Consider the following 20,982-nt stretch of genomic DNA (forward strand, 5'->3'; position numbering starts at 1 on the left):
CCGTTCACTGGCAATAGCCGATTAACAATTGATTTCTGAGATCTGTCAGTTCAACAGTTTTCGTCTATTTTATTTGTGCACGACTGATATTGTAGAGTGTTAATTATCTTATCTCAGAGTTTTCCCTGATATATCAAATGCCTCAGGAAAATCAAAGCTGATTACATCTGCATGGTTCCCTTGCTCAGTCAAATGTGTAATCTATTAAAGGGAGGAAATCAGGTTTATTTGATGAGACTGGGTTTGCATAAACAGTGTTGTTGAATGGCATTTCTTATATTATCAATTTTTTTTCTTGAACTAATTCCATACCAGCTTTTCCATTGCTTCCTAACCTTCGCAAATCTTTTTTTTAAAATAGTACCTTAATTTTTTTTAATACTTTACATGTAACAGAGGAATTTCCTTAAAACTTTTCTAGGATTCCTTTTGTTCTTAATATACTTAATAACCTCCTTTTTTGTAATCCTCAGCCTGCCAACTTTGGATTTTCCCCTGATGTCTTCAGTGTCCCTTATCAGTTTTCATAACTTCTGTTATGAGTTGCTGGCTATTTTCCCTTTTTCCCATTGATATACATATATCTTCCCCACCCTAATTACTGCCTTCACTTTGCAACTGGACCTGCTTTTTAGCCAAAGGTTTTCAGCATCTTGACGGAGCAATCATGCCTTTCTTGCTATCTCATGATCTCTTTTTAAAAACACTCTCAATTTGCATTCACATTTTTTGTCTAATTATTTCCTTCCAATCAGTTTTGATGAGAGTTTTCCTCAGCTTTGGGGAATTAGCACTTTAAAAGCACTAAGTGTCTATAGAAAGTACTGGTTTGGTGTTCTTCTCTGTTTCTCCATTTGAATGTAATCAGTTCCGTTCTTTATTTTGCTGTCCTCTATTATATGTTCCCCTTGTTTGTCTCTTCTCTAAACAGCCTCAGACTTTTCAGTCTGTCCACATATGGCAGCCTCCCCATTCTCAGAGCCTGTCTTGGAATCCCCTTTTTATTTGCTAGATCATTTATAGAGACCAGGTAACCAAAACTGAGCACATATCCAAAGCAGATTAGTTTCCATTGCATTCTGAAGGCATCCAGATATTGTTTTTATTTTGGCCACTGCTGTGAAGGAGCGGGTGTTTCTCCGGAGCTGTTATCAGTGATGCCCAGGCCCTTTCTCTGAGGTGTTTTCTAGTTGGGATGTTTCCAAGGTTTGGGGTTTTCTCTACTCTTATATTTTAAGCAACCAGATGACAAATGGGAACTCCCTACATGGATTCTGTAGCCTGGCTTTCATTGTGTTAAGGAACAATGATTGATAACCAATATTCACACTCGTGTTTCCTGTTGATGCCTCTTAAGGTTTCCCCCACTAAGACATGTAAGAATTATTGATGCATGGAGCATCATCATATATTGAATTGGCATAAGAAGGGTCAGTTGTTCAAAATTCATTTATTTAAATAATAAGAATGTCATTTCTCTCTGTATGAAGAGCAACCAATCTACTTCACTCACAAGAACAGTCTCCGCTAGTGTATGTAGTGTCTCATATTAACATTGTCTCTCCATCTAGGCATTTGTAAAGCGACCATCACCCTGCACCCTGGGGACATACAAGAAGTGACGGGAAACTACAGTGTATGTGGGAGACACCATTCTGCCTCAGAGTTGGACACCTTCTCCCCTACTCCATGTCAGATTCCAACACAACTGACTTCACAAATCCCTCCACCTTCATCCTGATGGGCATTCCTGGCCTGGAGGCTGCTCATGTCTGGATCTCCATCCCCTTCTGCACCATATACACCATAGCCATCTTGGGAAACGTCAGCATCTTGTTCATCGTGAAGATAGAGCCGAGCCTCCATGGGCCCATCTATTATTTCCTCTGCATGCTGTCTGTTACCGACCTGGTCCTGTCTACGTCCACCATGCCAAAAATGTTGAACATCTTCTGGTTCAATTCCACTGAGATAGATTTCAGTGCCTGCCTCACCCAGATGTACTTCATTCACTGTTTCTCAGCAATGGAGTCTGGGATCTTAGTGGCCATGGCTTTGGATCGCTACGTGGCCATCTGCCATCCCCTGAGACATTCTACCATCCTCACAAATTCTGTTGTGGCCAAGATTGGCCTGGCCATGGTGCTGCGCAGTAGCATACTTGCATTCCCTTATCCCTTCCTGGCAAGGTGTTGGCCATACTGTAGAACCAACATCATCCCCCACTCATACTGTGAGCACATAGCTGTGGTGAATTTGGCCTGTGCCGACACCCGCCTCAGTAGTTATTATGGCCTCTTTATTCTATTCTCTGTGATCTGTCTGGATGTTTTTTTTATCACCGTGTCATATATCCAGATCCTCAGGGCCATCTTCAGCCTCCCCACAAAGGATGCCCGACTCAAGACTTTTGGGACCTGCGGCTCCCACCTTTGTGCCATCTTGGTTTTTTACATTCCAGATTTCTTCTCTTCCATCACACATCGGTTTGGCCACAATGTGCCCTTGCATTTCCTCATTCTCATGGCCAATGTGTACCTTTTGGTGCCCCCCTTGTTACACCCTATCATCTATGGTGTGAGGACCAAACAGATCCGGGAAAGGCTGCTCCGGCTCTTTCCTCATAAAGGGACCTAAAAGTTTTCTCCTCGTGATCGGGGTCTCAGGCTGAGCTCTGTGTAGAGCTGGCTGGTGATATGGTGCTGGGCCCCCTTCCCTGAATCACTTGTGGGAATCACTTGTGGGAATCACTTGTGGCAGTGGGAGAATTCTAGTTTGGATATTAGGAAAAAAGGTCAAACATTCCTTCAAAGCTTGTAACATCTTTACCCCTTACCTGCTTTCCCATTAAATCTTTCTCTTTTTTTACCATATTCCACAGTACTCATATCAGCACCCCTCTTAAGATACCCAGATTTCACTCCTTATGTTTCAGGGGTAATCTGAAATTGTTCCAAAATAATTTCTTTGAATTTACAATACTCTAAAGCATTCTCAATTGGCATTTTATTGAGTGTATACAGAACTTTACCAGTTAACTTTGCAACTAAAGTGTTCATCTTCTGGTCATCAGGAATCACACATAGCCTCTCAAAGATAGTGAATTATTCAGCAATATCAATGGCCTCATTGTATGCAGGACACAACTGTTCCAATTTGTGGATTTTTGGAGAGGTGGAAATTTGTGGAGGGTTCTGGTTCTGCTTGTCCAGGAAGTTCAACAGGTGTTTCTGTGCTCCCTCTTTCTCCTTAATTTCTTGTTATTTTGGTTCCCTAGACCTACTCTTTTCAGCCTTCTCTCTGGCAGTCTCTGTCTTCTTTAGCTTAAAAATTCACCTATGTGCTTTTTCTTTTTCTGCTGCCTGCAATTTGAATAGCTCCAGTTTTGAAATTGTTTGCTGCTTTCTCTCATTTTGTTGCTTTTTCTGTCCCTACTTCCCTTTCTGAAATAAGGAAACAGAAAATAAAAACAATGGTGACCTATTTGATCTCCAGCCACCACGCTTAACAACTCTGCACAAGTGTATGAAGTTCAAATTTAACTCAGAACAACAAGGTGTGCATTTCACACTGCTTGTAATGCCACTGTGATGGACTTCCTCAGGATGCAATCTGCACTGCTGATCCCTCTAGCATATCAGTCTGGGCCCCCTCCCCTCTCAGGCTATGAGAAGCTTCAGTCACCTACAGGTCCTGCACTTACAAAAACGTTCACAGGTAGGGACACACCCAGTTGAGTTACATGAATGCTTTCACCAGCAACCCGTGAACCCACTGTAGCAAAGCTCCAGTCAAGTACCCCCAGTTCACCAGCCTAGGACACAGAGCTGACTGTCTTGTCCTGCTCATAAGCCTGAATGGTAAGTTTATTACTCATCTGCCCCTTCCTCATTGTGGAGAGGACAATGCACCAGCCCCTGATCCTGAGCAGATTTCCCTTTATACTTCAAACAACACACTGGTTTAGGTTAAAAAAATAAAACAGATTTATTAACTACAAATAATAAGTGTTTCAAAGAAGATTACCTAAGAAATAAAGCAAAATTGCAAACTGAGTTCTATAAACTAGACAGGATTTGAATCAATGAGTGTCTCACCCTGATGGTAGAAACAGTTCCCCAATCCTCCATACATGGGCCAGGATTTCTTCTTTCCAGCCTGGGACCACCTGCCCGGTCACAGTCTTTTCCCTCTAGCCATGCTTTCAGGTGTTCAGTTGTGGGGGACAGGGAGTGAGACCAAGTGGTGATGTCACTTTCCCTTTTATAGCTTCTGCCAGGTGGACGGAATCTCGTTTTTCAAAATAAAGCCCACAGCAGTTAGTGGAAACGTACAGGCACAAGATTGAGTCCAGAATCATCTGAGTTGGTTACGTGCTCTTGCATGCTTCAGTGAGTCATAGAAGTGAGTCATATTCTGGTCCATGGCCCATTGTGCTCATTAATGGGGCATGAATTTGAATAATCCATTCACAGTGTGCTGGCTCAACTGAATATAAACTACATTTTGGGAATGACCACAGGAACAAACACATTTGAAATGTAGGTACATAGGTCATTTCAAATCCCAAAATGAGACATGCATACAAATATGATGGTCATATTCAGCAAACCATAACTTTTCCATTGACACCTCATAGGACATATTTTGTACATGAATTGTTGCAATTACATAACAGTGGTTAATATGGAGGTGCCAATATGTTGTTTTGGGGTACATAGTGTCACAGCAATATATCTATCAAATGGTATCATCTTGTCCAACTAGTGCTCGAAGCAGGACCAACTCTACCTAAATCATCCCAGCCGGGACTTTCTCGAGCTGTGCCTTATAAACCTCTAATGCTAGAGATTCCACCACTACCCTAGGTAACCCATCCCAGTACTTGAACACCCTCCCAGTGAAATAGTTTTTCCTAATATCCAACCTAGACCTCCCCCACAGCAACTTGACATCATTGCTTCTTGTTCTGTCATCTGCCACCATTCAGAACAGCCTAGCGCCATCCTGTTTGGAACCCCCCTTCAGGTAGTTGAAGGCTGCTATCAAATCCTTCCCTCACTCTTCTCTTCTACAGACCAAATAACCCCAGTTCCTTCAGCTTCTCCTTGTAAATCATGTGTCCCAACCCTCTAATCATTTTTGTTGCCTTCCGATGGACTGTCTCCAATTTGTTCACATCCCTTCTGTAGTGCAGGGACCAAAACTGGATGCAATACTCCAGATGTGGCCTCACCAGGGCTGAATAGAGGGGAATAATCACTTGCTTCGATCTACTGGCAATGCTTCATAGAATCATAGAATATCAGAGTTGGAAGGGACCTCAGGAGGTCATCTAGTCCAACCCCCTGCTCAAAGCAGGACCAGTCCCCACTGTTTGCCCCAGATCCCTAAATGGCCCCCTCCAGGATTGAACTCACAAGCCTGGGTTTAGCAGGCCAGTGCTCAAACCACTGAACTATCCCTCCCCCCTTCTATCCCTCCCCTGCTTCTACTAATGCAGCTCAATATGCCTTTAGCCTTCTTGGCAACAAGGGCACACTGCTGACTTATGTCCATGACTTGACATGACATGACTTTTGTGTAGACACGACTGACACCGAAGGCAGGGTTTCTTCCATCAGCATAGGTAACCCACTTCCCCAAGAGGTGATCGCTAGGTGGGCGTAAAAACTCTTCCATCTACCTTCTTGTGACAAAAATGACAAAGTGCTGGAATACAAGCCATATGATCAACGACAGAGAGAACTGGTTATGTTTAGTTTGGAAAAGAGGAGATTAAGTGGGGACATGATAGCAGTCTTCAGATACTTCAAAAGGCTGCCATAAAGAGCTGGAAGAAAGTTGTTCTGTCTTACCACAGGGGGCAGGAGAAGAGGGAATGTGTTCCAACTCTATTCGGTTACATTTCAAGTCTGAACATATAACACATGATAAAAGAAACTTGTTAACATAATGCATATTTGACCTGTGGAACTTATTGCCACTGACATTATTAGAGCGAAGAGCTCAGCTTAATGAGATACACAAACAGTTTGGCCATTGTACGTGGTGCTGGTGGCATGACTTTTAGTTAAGACTGTCTAACCCCTTCAATAAGAAGACCTTATTTTCAGTTGCTTATAAGTTTGCCAAATTTTAGGCATTTGGACTGATATTTCCCAAGCTGCATGTGTGCTTCCAGCAGAATTGTTTTTTTAAAGTTTTCAGAATAACCGTCCAGCTGACTTTTCTCAGGAAACTAGGAGAAAATATGTCTTCCCCGTGTTATTTTTTTTTCTGATTGTTCCAATGAGTTTCACTGAGGAGCCCTAGCCCTACCCCATAGGGTCTTATACCCTGCAAATTCCCAGGATGGCTGGATCGATAGTAAACAGACAGATCTGGAGAAAGATGCCTGAGGGGAGACACAAGCACTTTCTGCAGACACACGGGGTGGTCGCTAAAGGATCAGAGATCAGTAGTTCTCATCAGTAACTATCATCCTATTGTGCAGCACCTTTCATTGAAGAATCTTGAAAACCCCTAGCAAAGGAAAGTCACTTTGAACATATCCCCATTATACAGATAGGTAAACTGAGGCATGGGGAGACATGACTTGGTCGAGGTCACACAGAGATTGAGTGGCAGGATGACAGGCAGAACCCAGGAATCCTGACTTTCCTGCCATAACCATGGTCTGTGTGTCACACCAAAAGGGAAATAGACTCCTGCTCTGGCAGAGACTGTTCATTTTGAGGATGCAGTGGAAAGGCTGGATGAGCAGAGCCTGAGTCTGCACGATCCCCTCATGGTGAATCTGAGGTTTTCAGAACTTACTGGAGTTTGTGAGCTCCCCACTCCTGGGAAGCATCAACTGCAGGTGTCCACTTCTGTTCCCACTCAGATACCTGCCAACAAATCACAGTCACTGGGGTTACTTCTGGGGAACGGACTTAGTAAAAGCGACTAATCTAATCAAATGTTCCTGGGGATAGTGGCCTCGTCTTCCCCCCAAAGGTGCCATGGGAAAAGGGGCGCCCTGTAGACAGGATGGAGACTGGATTAGTGTTTCCATTGGATTTGTTCTTGCCCTCTCTGTTCGTTTCCTCCCAGTCTCTCCCTGGTGGAATTGAAAATTAATGTTTCAGGCTCAGTCAGACTTTCCAGCATGGCCCCAGTGTCAGGCTGCTTGAATTCCTATAACTGAACTCTCTGCCTGCTCATTGGGCTAATCTGGAGTATTTCTCTGTCAAGGTTCCTCCCCCACTCTGAACTCTAGGGTACAGATGTGGGGACCTGCATGAAAACCTCCTAAGCTTACTTTTAACAGCTTAGGTTAAAACTTCCCCAAGGTACAAATTAATTTTACCCTTTGCCCTTGGAATTTCCACTGCCACCACCAAAGTTTAACTGGGTTTACTGGGAAACGTAGTTTGGACATTTCTTCCCCCCCCAAAATCCTCCCAACCGTTGCACCCCACTTCCTGGGGAAGGTTTGGTAAAAATCCTCACCAATTTGCATAGGTGACCACAGACCCAAACCCTTGGATTTTAGAACAATGAAAAAGCAATCAGTTTTCTTACAAGAAGACTTTTAATACAAGTAAAGGAATCACCTCTGTAAAATCAGGATGGTAGATACCTTACAAGGGAATTAGATTCAAAACATAGAGAATCCCTCTAGGCAAAACCTTAAGTTACAAAAAAAGACACACAGACAGGAATATTCATTCTATTCAGCACAGCTATTTTCTCAGCCATTTAAAGAAATCATAATCTAACACATATCTAGCTAGATTACTTACTAAAAGTTCTAAGACTCCATGCCTGTTCTGTCCCCGGCAAAAGCAGCATATAGACAGCCACAGACCCTTTGTTTCTCTCCCTCCTCCTAGCTTTTGAAAGTATCTTGTCTCTTCATTGGTCATTTTGGTCAGGTGCCAGCGAGGTTACCTTTAGCTTCTTACCCCTTTAGAGGTGAGAGGATTTTTCCTCTGGCCAGGAGGGATTTTAAAGGTGTTTACCTTTCCCTTTATATTTATGATGTTCTCCCATGCAGAGCACTTGAGCTTTTAAGTACTGGAATGAGGCTGAACAAATTTTCCTCTCCGAACTGAACAGAGGTGCTGTGTCCACCTGTATTCAAGTTACTAACACTCTGTAGCTGGCAAGCATGGTTTGACCTTCATCTGTAGCTATTGCAAAGGGGGGCTAGGACCTGATTTACTTTTTTTATCAATAGACTCATAGGGTTCAAGGTCAGAGGGGAGCATTAGATCATACAGTCTGGCGTCCTGTATAACACACACCATTACATTTCACTCATTTACCCCTGTATTGAGCTTCATAACTAGTGTGTGATTAAGACCTGGTCTACACAAATATTTTATATCATCTTCTAGTATGACCCCCTGCCCGGATGCAGGACTTTTTGCATCTAAACCATCCTAGACAGATGACTGTCCAGCTTTTTTTGGAAAACCTCCAGCTAAGGTGCTTCCACGGTCTCCCGAGGCGTCTGTTCCATTTTCCGCCTGTTCTTACACTGAGGAAGTTTTTCCTGAGATTTCATCTCAATCTGCTACGCTGGAGTTTGAACACATTGGCTCTTGTTCCACTGGCTGCGGTAAGACAGAACAACTTTTCTCCATTTTTATGTCAGCCCTTCAAGTATCTGAAGACCATTGTCATGTCCCTCCTCAGCCTGCTCTTTTCCAAATTAAACATATCCATTTCCTTCAGGCTTTGCTCATATGGCCTGCATTCCATCCCTTGGATCACCTTTGTCTCTTAGCTCTAGACCATTTTCAGTTTTTCTACATCCTTCTCCAGCTGAGGCCTAATGAGCACTGAGTAGAGGAATACTATTGCCTCCCATGACCTCCATGCTATGCCTTTGTTAATGCAATCCATAATTGCATTTTCTTTTTTTCCAGTTGCAAAAAAATCCACCCCCCTGAGAGATGTCGCTATATCAACCTAACCCGGGTGTAGACAGCATGAGGTCATTGGAAGAATTCTTCCATCAGCCTTTCAGGGGAGTGGGTTACCTACTCTGATGGGAGAACGCCCTGCTGTTGGCTTAAGTAATGTCTACATTGAAGTGCTATGGCAGCGCTGCTGGAGCATTTTATGTGTAGAGAAATCAGATTTTATTTCAACTCCCTTGACTATCCAAATGTGGACTCTCACTGAAGTATGAAATTGGGTTTATTTGACAAGACCAGTTTTCCATAAACCTTATTGTTTCCTGGCATTAATTATATTCCTAGAATTTTTCTGAACTAATTCCATACAAGCTTTTTCATTATTTCCTAACCTTGTCAAATCTTTTTTTAATCTTTCCCTTTATTTTTAATACTTCTCATTTAACACAGAAATGTCCTTTATTTGTATTTATTTATTTAGGCTCTGCTGCTGCCTGATTGCTTATTTCTGGTTCTGAGTGAGGTGTGTGGTTGATTGGTCAGTTTGTAACTCTGGTGTTCACAACTCCAAGTTTCTACTGTAGATTCTGTTTAGCATCTTCCTTGACAGCTAATGGACTTGAAAGGATTACATAAACTCATGTGATATGAGTACCTCAAACTGCTCCTTTCCAAATGCAGAACAAAACTATTTCTTGAACCTTTTCCACCTTTTCTGCAACATTAACAAGTTTTCTTTCTCCTTCTAGGAATTGGCCCTAAACTTTTGTAGGATTTCTTTTGTTCTTTAGATTCTTAATAACCTCCTTTTTGTGATCCTTAACTATGGCATTGTCAAGTCAGGTCGGAATTGAAAACCTGCTTTTTCCAGGAACATAAGCATAACAAGTGCCTGAGGAGAAAAGTGGAACTCTTGATGGAGGAAATGTCATCAAAAGGGCAGGTGAGCAGATTCATTCGGTGCTTTGCCAACAACATCCATAAAGGACAGATTGGGTCCTGCAGGTATGGCTGATCACTAATCTAGGAGTGGAGCCCTGAAAGGCAGACAAATGGAAGACTCCTCTGCACTGGCAACTCCTGCAGCACAGCTGGTTCAAAATGTATCAACTCCATCCTTCCTTCGATCCAAACCAGTGAAGTCAAGAGGGGCACGCTCACACATAGGTAAAATAGCACCCTCATATTAACTGCCCAGGCTATTGTGCCACATCACATGGAGAGGACACTCCATCCTTGCTGGCAGCATGGATACAACATGGAAGGTGGCAGTTACGGGTTATAAGTTCTCACTTGATTGGCATAGAGTAGGGCACCAAGGGTTACCTTCAATGGTGGGAGGAACCACTGCACTCCATTTGTCAGCCATCACCCACCACATACCCGAGCAGCCCCCGGACAGTTAGGTGCTGAACCACCATGCCTCATGGGGTGTGCGGGCTAAACCAAAAGTTCAATGATAGATGGAAACCTTGCACCTGGCAAAAATAAGAAACCATGAACTTTCCGGCTTGACAGCTGGAATGTCAGGACCATGTGTCCGGCACTGACAGAGAATGATGACATACAATACACAAGCAGCATACGGAAGTTAACTTCGATAGACCGTGAGCTGTACAAACTCAGTGTTGACATTGCAGCACTTCAGGAAATAAGACTTGAATACGCAGAAAAGAATTGAATCATTAGAACAACAGGGAGTGCTGGAAAAGGGGAATCCCACATACAGTAGCCTGATCTGGCCCATATTAAATGCTTCAGGAGATTGAGAGTGGATTTTAGAAAAAATAGTAAAGCTACACCCCCATAGCAACAATAGTGGCAGATCTAGCTCTAGTGATGGCAAGAACACAGGGCCCCCTAGATGGTTCTCCGTCATAGATTAGGCAAATTGTTTTTTCACCATCCCATTGCATCCCAATTCTTGGCCTGCTTTTCCTTACTTTTAAGGGACAACAGTACTTATTCAAAAGAGTCTTCCCCAGTAGACTTCTGCTCCATGTATGTGATAGCCATCTGGGGAAACTTCACCATCCTGTTCATTGTGAAGATGGAGCCAAGCCTTCATGGGCCCATGTACTATTTCCTCTGTATGCTGGCCGTCACTGACCTGGTCCTGTGCACTTGCACCCTTTCCAAAGCACTGAGCATCCTCTGGTTTAATTCCAGGGAGGTAGATTTCAATGCCTGCCTCACCGAGATGTTCTTCATTCACTGCTTTTTGGACATGGCTATGGCTTTTGACCACTATGTGGCCATCTGTGATCCTCTGAGACATTCCATCATCCTGAGAAACCCCATTGTGGCCAAGATCAGCTTGGCTGTGGTGATGCGTGGCTGCATGCTTGTAATGCCCTGTCCCTTGCTGGCAAGGCAGTTGCCATATTGCAGAACCAACATCGTCCCCCACTCCTACTGTGAGCACATAGCTATGGTGAATCTGGCCTGTGCAGACATTCACATCAATAGTTATTACGGCCTCTTTAATGGCAATCTTGGTGATCGGTCTGGATGTGTTTTTTATCGCTGTGTCCTCTATCCAGATCCTCAGGCCATCTTCAGCCTCCCCACAAAGGATGCCCGGCTCAAGAATTTTCAGACCTGTGCCTCCCACCTCTGTGCCATTTTAGCCTTTTATATCTCAGGTCTGTTCTCCGTCCTCATGTACCAGATTGGCCACAATATGGACCTGCATTTAAATGTTCTCTTTACCAATGTGTGCCTCCTGGTGCCCCCCATGCAAAACCCTGTCATTTTTTATGTGAGGACCAAACAGATCCGGGACAGGCTGCTGTGGCTCTTTACTCATAAAGGGACCTAAAGTTTTCTCCTGGAGCTCCATGGACAGCTGGCTTTTGACATGATGCTGGGCCCTCCTCCTTGAATCCCTGACTTGACAGTCAGAAAGACATTAATCCCCTTCCTGACCTTACTGTGTACTGTCAGGGTGACAAACTGGGGAATCGGTCTATGTACAACTCATTGAGTTGACACCTTTTTAATTGCTTGTATTGGACCCCCAAGCCTCCCCCCTTGCCCCACCTCTTCCAACAAGGCCCCACCCTGCTCTTCCTCTTCCCCTCCAAGGCCCTGGCCTGGTTGCTTGCTCCTCTCCTCTCCTCCCCGTGTCATGTGCTGGATCATCTCCTTGTCCCTCCTCCTCCCACCCTCCATTTAAGGTTTTGGTAGGGGTGACAACTTTAAACATGATTCAAGGGGCTACTTAGGCACTAAAAACTATTTTTTCACAGATAACTTACCAATTATCTGACTGGAGAACTGTATCTAATTCCTATGTAAAAGAAAGAAAAATAAATAAATATTAGACCCCCTCAGCTCTGATACGAAAATGTTCTGGCATCTTGGGGCAAGGAGAGGCAACCAGGGGCCTATGTAGATGTTTTTTTTTCATGGAGGGCTCTTATTCCATACCTGGCTGGACTCCAGCATCAGTGCCCCAGTGAAAGGGGACTTGTGAGCAGTGGGGAAGACTAGAGACCCCGCTACAGGTGACCCAGGAGAGCCAGGAGGGACAATGGGAGATGTATTGGGCCCTGCATGAACAAATGGGGCAGCTGCTCTATGAACAGCAGGCCCTTGTAAGACTCCTGAGGAAGGAATCCAAGAGAAAAGCCCTGCAGCAGGGCCAGGAGGCCAGTGGCGGAGTATAGAGCTTGTTACTCCTGCAGGAGGTGTGGACATTTAAGGAGGAATTGTCCCTACTGGGATGGGGGCAAGGAGCCTCACCCAGAGAAGGGGAAGGGACATGGCCCTGGGAATGCCTGCTGGGTGAGGAAACCCAAGGGACAACAGACCTGTTGGGCCTGTGGGCAACATGGACACCTACAGTGGGAGTGCCCAGGCCCCAGGTGGAGGGTCCAGTTGAAGCCCAGTGAGAAGGGGCCCAAGGCAGCAGAGAGGCAGGGAGTCTGCTTTGGCTGCCACGAGTGGGGCCATATTAAAAGGCACTGCCCCTTCTGGGGAGGGCAGCCGAAGAAGAAGGTGCCTGGGGACCAAGAAGTGGCAAAGATGAGCGAGGTCAACATGGCAGTGAAGGCGGTAGACCTGCCTGAGAGCCACCAGCATGAGGTGGCAGAAAAGGGGACTGAGACGGAGTGGGCCCCGTGAGAGGTTGGGACCCAGGCTGTGAGGGAGCAGCCTGCAATGGGAACCAAGACCCTGACATTACAGGGTCAGGAGGATGTTAGCCAATGGACGTGGCTGACGGCTGTGGGACAGGCCCACTAGACAGCAGAGGTGGAGCTGCAGAAATTCCACAAGGAGAAGGAAGACCTGACCCTGAAGTTGAAGGAAAATGAAGAGACGTGAGGGTGGCTGGTGAGACATCTCCAGATTGCACAGGGTAGAGGACTCCCCTACCCCAGGGCATGGTATTTTGAGTGGGGGGGGGGGTGTGGAGCAGGGTGGTCACCCTGCTCCAGTTTGGATGGGGTTAAAAACAGCCCTGGGAAAGGGCTGCCCCGGGGAGTCAATCACGAGCGGGCTTGAGGCAGGCAATCAGGGCCCAGCAGGACAAGTATAAGAAGGGCTCCTGGGGAAAAGGAAGTGAGTCTTGCTGCAGCAGTGGATCAAGAAGGACCTAGCTGCCTGGGAGAGACAGGGGAACCTTGGACAGAGCAGTGCTGGGGAAGAGCAAACCAAGCTGGGGAGCTCTGGCCTGGCGACCTCCCAGGCTGAGGCCTTGCAGCAAAGGCCTGAGGATATACTAGGGAGGCAGCCAGGCCAAGAAAAGGCCTAAATGTGGCTTCCACAACCTCTCTCCTGTGCATACATATACCACGACTACCACTACATATACCACGACTACCAGCTCCTTCCCAGAACTGCACATAAGTCAATGTCTGAAGAGGTCCACAAACTTTGGACCTGGTTGGTAAGTTACCATGCAGTTCTTCTGGTCATTGCAAACCCAGCTATCTATGTCTCTAATATCAGAGGGGTAGCCGTGTTTGTCTGGATCTGTAAAAGCGGCAAAGAGTCCTGTGGCACCTTATAGACTAACAGATGTATTGGAGCATAAGTTTTGGTGGGTGAATACCCACTTCGTCGGACGCATGTAGTGGAAATTTCCAGAAGCAGGTATAAATACGCAAGCTAATATTTATACCTGCCTCTGGAAATTTCCACTACATGCATCTGAAGAAGTGGTTATTCACCCATGAAAGCTTATGCTCCCATACGTCTGTTAGTCTATAAGGTGCCACAGGACTCTTTGCCGCTTTTATGTTTCTAATGATTGAATCCCCCATAACTATTAACCGTTTCTCCCTAATAATTGGAGTTGCCTCCTCCAGAGAGTTATCCTCAGTATGAGAGGGTCCCAAGGCATCATCTAGAAGGAGGGTCCCAACTGCTCCAATTTGATGTTTTCCTTCCCTGAGACTTTCATCCTCCTCAGCATCACAGAGGCTGTCAGACCAGGGGTGGGACCATTCTGCTCTGTCCCGGGAAGTCTCATCTATGTAGCTCTCTTGTCTCCCTTAGCTCCTCCAATTCAGCCATTGTGGTCTCCAAAGTCCATACATGGTCCTTAAGCACCTAACTCCCTCTGATTTGGGCTTCTAGGGGCTTGGCTGATGGGATGGAGATGGGGGCAGTCAAGGCTGATTCCCCACTCAGGCACTTAGAGTGCAGAAGGTGGGGGCTCGCAAAAGACCTTAAAATACCTTGCCACTCCAGGCTTGTATTAAACTCCCAAGGTTACAGATTCTCCCTTGCCCTGGGTCGTGTTTCTGCCACCACCCAAATGCAACACCTCCTTAGAACCCAGGAAGGCTCCCTTGGGAATTCCTTCCTGTGAGACATCCTCAGCTCCTTCACCCCTCCTCTACGGAAGAGTTGAGAAAAGAATCGAGGAAAAGAACCAGCTCTTGCCACCCGCTGAATCTGAAACCCTTTGTTCCTGCTAGTAGATAGCTGAATAATGCGCACAGACACCCTCTTCTTCTTAAGACACAAGAATCAAATCATGTTCTTAAAAAGATGATTTTTATTGAAAAAAAAGAAGAAAGAAAACACACCTGGAAAATCAAGGATGTTGCTAGATGTTAAAGAGCAACTGGAAAAGACTAAACCCCAGAAATTGCTTCTCTGGGGTTCAGCTTAAAGATTACAAAACGGAAAAAGCACCTTTGTTTAGCACAGAGGACTCAACAAGCCCAAAATAAAGAGAGAATCCTGATCACATCTAACAAAACATTTTGTGCTACTTACATATTTGTAGTTTCAAATGAATAATTCTAGGTAGGAATGCTGAGGAATTTTCATGCCTGGCCCAAGCTTCTTACAGCATACCTCTGGGATGGTCTCTCCAGGCGAGAAAACAAACCAAACAACAGATGACAGAGCAGAAGTTTTTTTTTTTTTCCAATTTGAAAGTTTCTACCCTTCCCATTGACTCTTTTGGCCAGGTGCCCACTCACTTCCTCTTACCTAAGCATTTCAGTTAGACTTCTTAACCTTTACAGGTAAGGCAATAGTGTACAGCTACTAAGAAGGATTTTTATTGCTAACTGACTGGCTGGGTGTCCATAAAAGGGTGCTACCCTCCCCCCACATTTACCACAGAGGCATATTTTCATGTGGGATTGTCATCTGTGAGCCCTCTCCTGGAGCGGGATGCCTAGGACAGATCACCATTTTCTCATGAGAGACCCGAGAGAGACATGGGACACCCAGATCCAAAATCTTTGATCTATCTGACTTCAAACAGGGACTTAAACACAGGTCTCCACATCCCCCAGGAGTGCCCTGAGCACCAGGCAAATGGCTGTTCGGTGTGGAGCTCTCAGTCTGTCCGTCTGGAGCTCTTCTACTTTATAGAAATAAACCTTAAGTGGCACAGGGCTTTGAATCTGGGTCTCTCACACTCCAGGTGAGGGTGCTAAACAGCCGGGCTATGGGACATTGTGGGTGTGCACATGCAGGGACACACATCCACACACATCATGGATGCATGTGAAAAACACACAGACACATGAACGCACGTGCACACACACATGGACGCACGTGCATGTAGACACATGCATTTCCAGCCTGCAAGGCTGCATCCAGAAGTCATAATGGATTTGGCCTCTGGTGGAACCTGAGGCTCCTGCAGGGTCAGGCAGCGGATGAGCCGGGGTTTGAGAAAGGCAGCGGCGCCTAAGTTCAGTATTTACCCAGGTGCCTTTGTGGATCTAGCCCCTGGAAGCATTTCTGGAAGATGCTTTAGTCAAACACAAGTTGAGGATGTTCAGTTCCAAGGGTGCTGGCTGGCGTCGCTTGGAGGAAACAGCTGCATTCCCGGACGTCCACCTCTCACTTTCAGAGAACTCTTTCCTCTTTTCTTTGCACAAGGAGAAGCTCCCTGCAGCAAAACACATTTGTATCGGCTCTTCCCTTCCTCCAGTGGCTCTCGTGTTCCAGCTGCTGCCCTGCTCGGACCCGGGCAACGCCCCTGTATCATCTTTGTGTCTGAAGATTATTGGTTATGTACTGGTATCAGTGGAGCAGTGCCCGTGAGTGGCCAGAGCAGCGGTGCTCAGGGGTCAGGGCTCTTGGTTTCTATTCCCAGCTCTGCCACCGACCCATTGTGTGGCCTTGGGCAAATCACTTTACCTCTGCATGGCTCAGTCCCTCCTTGACATGGGGATGACGCTGCCTAGCAGCCTAGCGAAAGGAATTCGAGAAAAAGCGTCATGCAGAGCGTATGTTAGACTCAGCTTCACTGTTCAGCTTCAGCCCCTAAGAAATGGGTGCCCTGTAGCTCCAGATGGGGGGCTGTGTACATGTGTAAATACCCAGCTAATGGCAGGTGGGCTGTTTATCTCACTCCCGGTGAGCTATCAAAGCCACCCCGGCCTCTGCCCAGCATCCCAGCTTCCCAGCTAATGAAGGGGCTGATCCTTCTGCCTCTCTCAGCTGTTGTTCACCTAGATACCAACCTGATCTCTTGCTATGCCCCCAAGGCCAAGCTCAGGGCAAAGGGCTCCCAGCCCATCCCCATTGCCAGTACCCTGCCGGCTACAGGCTCCCAGCTGGGAGGAACAAAGGGGAACTGAAAGCTAAGGAAATAAACCACCCAATTGTCTCTGGCCTTAGAACTTTGTAGCTGAGCTTTAGGGCCCACAAGCTGTATGATGCAGAACCTCACCCACCTATAACACAACCTTGCTCCCAACCCTCAGCTGCTTTTATACGGCTTCCTGGCTTCCCTCTCTGCTCCTTGTTGGTCCCAGTACTGCAACCCGGCTGCACTCACTGAAGACTCCTTCTCAGGCTGCAGCAGCTCCTGTCCCAGCCCCAGAGCAGAGGGAGCCCAGCTGTGGGGGAGGGTGAGAGAGAGGAGGAGATGATATAGAGAGTGACAGGGGAGGAGAGAGGGACAGGGGCAGAGCCTTAGGAGAAAAGGCGGAGAAGTGGGTGGGGCCTTGAAGGAAGATGGGGAGCAGAGGCGGTCTAGTTACCAGAAATAAGAAAGGTGGCAACCTTATGAGTTAAAGGGTTTGTCACACTGACACAGCACAGTATGGTCAGGAAAGGATTTAATGTCTCTTTGGCCAGCCAACGATTCAGGAAAGACGGCCCAGCACCCTGTCACCAGCCAGCTCCCCACAAAGCTCAGTCTGAGAACCAGAGGACCAGGAGAAAACTTTAGTGCCTTTCTGAGTAAAGTGTTGGAGGATCCTGCCCAGATCTCTTTGGTCTTTATCCCATAAATAATGGGGTTTAGCATGGGGGACACCAGTAGATATACATTGGCGCTGAGAATGTGGAAATACAGGGGCATATTCTGGCCAAACCGGGATGTGAGGGAGGAAAAGAGACGTGGGATGTAAAAGGCTGAGATAGCACAGAGGTGAGAGCCGCAGGTCTCAAACGTCTTGAACCTGGCATCCTTTGTGGGGAGGCTGAAGATGGCCCTGAGGATCTGGGTATAAGACATGGTGATAAAAACCACATCCAGACCAGTTACACAGAATACCACAAACAGGCCATAGTAACTACTGACGTGGGTGTTGGTGCAGGCCAGCTTCATGACGGCCATGTGCTCGCAGTGCGTTTGGGGAATAATGTTGGTTCTGCAATATGGCCACTGCCTGGCCAGGAGGAGATAGGGCAGTACAACTATGCCACCACGCAGCATCACAGCGAGGCCAATCTTGACCACCACCGGGTTTGTCAGGATGGTGGAATGTCTCAGGGGATGGCAGATGGCCTCGTAACGATCCAACGCCATGGCCACAAAAATCCCAGATTCAGTCATGAAGAAGCAGTGAATGAAGTACAGTTGGGTGAGGCAGGCACTGAAATCGATCTCCCTGGAATTGAACCAGAAGATGGTCAGTGTTTTGGGCAGGATTGACATAGACAGGACCAGGTCAGAAACAGCCAGCATGCAGAGGAAATAGTACATGGGCTCATGGAGGTTCAGCTCTATCTTCACAATGAACAGGATGGTGAAGTTCCCCAACATGGCTATGGCGTACATGGCACAGAAGGGGATGGAGATCCAGACATGGGCCACCTCCAGGCCAGGAATGCCCAGCAGGATGAAGGTGGAGGGGTTGGTGAAGTTGGTAGTGTTGGAATCTGACATGGAGTAGGGGAGAAGGTGTCCAACTCTGAGGCAGAACGGTGTCTCTTGCATGTACCGTAAGTTCCCCTGACTTCCTGTATGTGCCCAGCCTCTAGGGTGATGGTCGCAGTACAAATACCTGGATGGAGAGACAATGTGAATATGAGACACTACATGCATTACTGGAGGCTGTTCTCATGGGGGAAGCAGATTGCTCGCTCTTCACACACTGAAATTTGACGTTTCCATTATTCAGATAAATGAATCATGAACAACTGACCCTCCTAATGCTAATTCCATATTTTATGGTGGTCCATGCATCAAATAATTCCTACACATCATGGTTTAGGAACTCTTAATAGACACCAGCAGGAAACACAAGTGTCAATACTGGTTATCCCCAATTGTTTCTTAATGAAATGAAAGCCAGGCTCGGGAGTTCATGCTGTAGGGAGTTCACAATTCACACGGTTGCTCAAAATCTGAGAGTGGAAAAAAAACTTTTGCCAAGACATGTGCCAGAGGAAACATCCCAGCTAGAATACATCTCAGGGAAATGACCTGAGCATCATTGATGGCAGCTCCACAGAAACTCCTGCTTATTCGCAGCAGTGAGCAAAGAAAGAACATATCCGGATGCCGAAGAAATGAGATGTGCTCAGTTTCGGTCATCCAGACTCTACTCTAAAGGGTATAGCAGTTATAAAGGGGCTTTCCACGATAGGCTGTGAAAATGCTGGAGGTTGCCATGTGCAGACAGATTGAAAAGTCTGGGACTGTTTAGTTGAGGGAAGGACAAACACAGGGTCATATGATACAGGAGGGAAAAATAAAAGATGGAACTGATTACATTTAAATGGGCAGACAGAGAACTGTTCCTTACCAGTAATATCTATAGACACTTAGTGTTTGAAATGGGACTAATCCCCCAAACTTGAGGGAAATTATCAGAAAAAAATGATTTGGGAGGAAAAAGATAGACAGCAAAATGGGAATGAAACTTGGAAGTTCTTTGAGAATAGTTTATTAGATTGCGAAAAAGCTACAATTCCATAATCAATGAGGGAGAACAACTTTAACTAAAAATCCCATCCAGTGGTAGAGGGAAGTCAGTAATCAGTGGGGGGAAAGGAATATATAGCAAATGGGGGGGAAAGGGAATACAGATAGCAAGCCATACAAATTGGAAGTTATAAAAATTGATAGGGAATGTTAAAGACATAAGGGAAAGCTCCATGCTTGGAAAGACTAAGGATCAGAATAGGAGGTTATTGAATTTTTTAAATCCTAGAAAATCCTAGAAAAGGTTTAGGCCAATTCCTAGAGGGAGAAAGGCATCTTGTTAATATTGCAAAAAAGGTAGATTTGTTCTATAAATATTTTTGTTCTGCACTGGGAAAGAAGCAGTATGAGACGCCCATATAACACGAGGTGATGAAATACTTTCCAGTTCATTAGGAGTAAAGGAGGATGTTAAAAAACAGCTGTAATAGAACCATAGAGTTACAAACACCTGAGTTACCACACATCTCATTCGGAACCAGAAGTATGCAGCAGTCTATGCTGGTGTTAGGTTGATATAGCTATATCTCTCAAGAGTGTGGATTTTTTTTTTTTTGCTATAGCAAAAAATACAAAGGCAATTTCTGGTTGCATTAGGAGAGGCATAGAGTGTAAGTCACGGAAGGTGATATTACCTCTCTATTCCTCACTGGTTAGGCTTCAGCTGGAGTACTGTGTACAGTTTTGGTTACAAATATATAGAAAGGATGTTGAGAAACTGCAAAGGATCCAGAGGCGAGAGACAAAGATGATCAAAGGGATGAAATACAAGCTGTACTATCAAAGGCTGATGTTTAATTTAGAAAAGAGGAGACTGATTAGGGATGTGGCAATGGTCTTCAAATACTTGAGAAAAGGTGTTCTATCTTGCCACTGAGCTCAGGACAAGAGGCAGGGGGTTCAAACTCCAGCAGAGCAGATTTAAATCTCATGGAAATCTTCCCAACTGTAAGAATAGGCCTCAGGAGGTTGTGGAAGCTCCTTCAATGGAGAGTATAAAAAGGAGGCTGGATAGCCATCTGTCTTTGATGGTTCAGAAGCAACAAATACTGTATCTTCACAGGGGGTTATACTAGCTGACGTTTATCATCCCTTTTCACCCTGTGACTTTATGTTTCTATGATGTAAAATCATAGTGAAGACCAGGTCTTACTCACACACAAGTCACTGGGCTCAATTCAGGGGTAACAGGGTGAAATTTAATGGCCTGTATATTACAGGAGGTCAGACTGGATGATCTAATGGTCCCTTCTGACCTTGAACCCTATGAATCTATTGAAAAAGAAAGTAGATCAGACCTTTATATTTACTCCTTCTCACAACACATGAACAAAGGAACATTCAATTTTATAACACTCTGAACATATAATACTGATAAAATAAAATAATTACATAATGCATATTTGGCCACTGGAACCCCTTGCCAAATAC

The 20,982-nt window shown here is 45.6% G+C and overlaps 2 pseudogenes across 2 annotated transcripts; one reads left to right on the plus strand and one right to left on the minus strand.

Annotated features, from left to right (window-relative positions):
* Positions 1-1,689: 1,689 nt before the first annotated feature.
* Positions 1,690-11,730, plus strand: LOC311514625 (olfactory receptor 52B2-like; annotated as a pseudogene). Its single transcript has 2 exons — positions 1,690-1,824; positions 10,936-11,730. The product of its transcript is annotated as an olfactory receptor 52B2-like (transcript).
* Positions 11,731-17,482: 5,752 nt separating this feature from the next.
* On the minus strand, positions 17,483-18,561 carry LOC311514439 (olfactory receptor 52R1-like; annotated as a pseudogene). The gene has a single exon. The product of its transcript is annotated as an olfactory receptor 52R1-like (transcript).
* Between the last annotated feature and the right edge of the window lie 2,421 nt (positions 18,562-20,982).

The sequence above is a fragment of the Lepidochelys olivacea genome (genome assembly GCF_965140295.1).
Source record: "Lepidochelys olivacea isolate rLepOli2 genome assembly, chromosome: 1".
In the NCBI taxonomy this organism is placed as follows: Eukaryota; Metazoa; Chordata; order Testudines; family Cheloniidae; genus Lepidochelys; species Lepidochelys olivacea.